Here is a 1,054-nt window from a genome sequence, read left to right on the forward strand (position 1 = left end):
TTGAAGGGGAGGGGTGGGCGGATCCTGCATACACGCCCCTGCATCCCTGCAGAGCACTGATGTTTAACTAGAAAAACCTCTAAATGAGTTCACAAAAGATGTAGGCACCCGGGGCACATTTTAACTAGTGTTTAAAAAACAAAGCAACAAAAACCCCAGGAGGAGGAGCCGCCAGCGTGGTCATGCAGGCCTGTAAACCTAGCACAACGAGAGACAGAGGGATCAGCAGTTCAAGGCCAGCCGTAGCTTCACAGAGAGTTTGAGGCTAGTATAGTTACACAAGACCGTATCCAGAAAAACAGATTATCATCATCTGAAGAAGATACTAAGATACGTGGAAGAGAGGTGCAAACTACCTTTGTCTTCCTATGGGTATCCAGTTCTTTTCTATCCCTAGCCAATCCCGACCCGGACTTTGCTTTCCTGAATGAACCAAGGGAGCAAAGGTTGCCTCCAACCCAAGAGTCTGTGAATGAGCCCAAAGGCAGAGGTGAGGAGCCTATGCTGAGATGCTGGGAGGGAGGTCCAGAGAGCATCCTGTGCAGCCTCTGGGAGTTCCCTTCTGTAGCTTCTACTTAGGCCAGGTTCTTACCATCACCACCAACTACCACCTCATCTCCCATCCCCCACTCCTTACCCCCCCACCCCCCAACTCCTGTCTTAACAAAACTTTCAGCATATTCTTTCTGTCTGCTCTTTTTTTATTCTCTCCTCGGAGTAGGTGATATGGAATTCCCCTCTGTATGCTGTAAATACCATTGGTTAATAAAGAAATTGCTTTGAGCCTATAGCAGAGCAGGGCAGAACAGAGCTAGGAGGGGAAAACTAAATTGAATGCTGGGACAAAGAAAGCAGAGTCGGAGAGAAGCCATGGATATGCTGCCAGAGATAGATATGCTGAAACTTTGCCGGTAAACCACAGCCACATGGTGATACACAGATTAATGGGTTAGTTTAAGATGTAAGAGTTAGCCAATAAGAAACTTAAGCTATTGGCCAAATAGTATTGCAAATAATATGGTTTCTGTATGATTATTTCAGGTCTGAGCTGCTG

The sequence above is a fragment of the Microtus oregoni genome, unplaced genomic scaffold, assembly GCF_018167655.1.
Source record: "Microtus oregoni isolate MIOR12 unplaced genomic scaffold, Mior012 000032F_ref0000030, whole genome shotgun sequence".
In the NCBI taxonomy this organism is placed as follows: domain Eukaryota; kingdom Metazoa; phylum Chordata; class Mammalia; order Rodentia; family Cricetidae; genus Microtus; species Microtus oregoni.